This window comes from Theropithecus gelada, chromosome 1, assembly GCF_003255815.1.
Source record: "Theropithecus gelada isolate Dixy chromosome 1, Tgel_1.0, whole genome shotgun sequence".
Lineage (NCBI taxonomy): Eukaryota > Metazoa > Chordata > Mammalia > Primates > Cercopithecidae > Theropithecus > Theropithecus gelada.
In genome coordinates this window covers 88,760,586-88,761,964 of record NC_037668.1, presented here as the reverse complement: position 1 = coordinate 88,761,964, position 1,379 = coordinate 88,760,586, and positions in this window count along the sequence as shown.

Sequence of the window (1,379 nt, the reverse complement as noted above, 5' to 3'; positions counted from 1 at the left end):
TGTCTGGAGGAAGGGTTGCATTTCCATTTGTGCGACTCTTAAGTGCAAGCCACAGATAGCATAGTATGTGAAAACAGAAGACCTGGTCTTGCCTCTTCCCCGCTGTGACCTTAGGTAAATTTTGTAAGCTCTCAAAGGCCCAGTTTCCAAAATGGGCATAGTAATATCTATCTGTGGGGGTCCTTGGCACATGGCAGTTACCTAATAAACCTAAAGTGAATGAAATTGAACCAATGCAGGGCAATGAGTGGAAATGACAGGAAGCCAGTTTGATTTGTTACTGATGAAAAGACTGATAGGGATTTCCAAGAATGGATGGCCTGCATTCCAGTGTATTAAATAATGTGCTCTCACTGGAGGTGAGCGAGAAGATGGACAAGGGGATTCTGCAAGGAATGGGAGGGTTTCCTCCATTCCTATGATCTCGGGATTTTATGACTTTCATTTTTTTTTTTTTTTTTTTTTTTGAGATGGAGTCTTACTCTGTCGCCCAGGCTGTAGTGCAGTGGTGCGATCTTGGCTCACTGCAACCTCCGCCTCCCGGGTTCACAGCATTCTCCTGCCTCAGCCTCCTGAGTAGCTGAGACTACAGGCGCCTGCCACCTTGCCTGGCCAATTTTTTTCTTTTTAGTAGTGACAGGGGTTTCACCATGTTGGTCAGGCTGGTCTCGAACTCCTGACCTCAGGTGATCCGCCCGCCTCGGCCTCCCAAACTGCTGGGATTACACGTGTGAGCCACTGTGCCCGGCCAACTCTCATTTTTTAAGGCCAAAGAGGAGGCAAAGTGGGAGTGGTACTTCAGGTCTTAGATTCTAGTTTTAACTTAGTTGCTGACTAGTTTTACAATTTAGTGTATACTCTAGACACTTCAGTCCTGTCTCTATTGTTTTATCAAAAGAGCTACACAAATTTGATGTGGTTATCAGAGGAGAGAATGGCTCAGAAAGCACTTTCAATAATACAAGGCTGATCATTAGAAAAATACTAAGTTTAGGCCGGATGTGGTGGCTCACGCCTGTAATCCCAGCACTTTGGGAGGCCGAGGCTGGCGGATCACGAGGTCAGATCGAGACCATCCTGGCTAACACGGTGAAACCCCGTCTCCACTAAAAATACAAAAAATTAGCCGGGCATGGTGGCGGGCGCCTGTAGTCCCAGCTACTCGGGAGGCTGAGGCCGGAGAATGGCATGAACCTGGGAGGCAGAGCTTGCTGTGAGCCGAGATCGTGCCACTGCATTCTAGCCTGGGCAACAGAGCAAGACTCTGTTTCACCAAAAAAAAAAAAAGAAAAGAAAAGAAAAGAAAAAGTTTAGCAATGAGATTCATTTCACTGTGTTTGATATTGATAGCTGATCATCCCTGCTTCGAATCTTCTGCA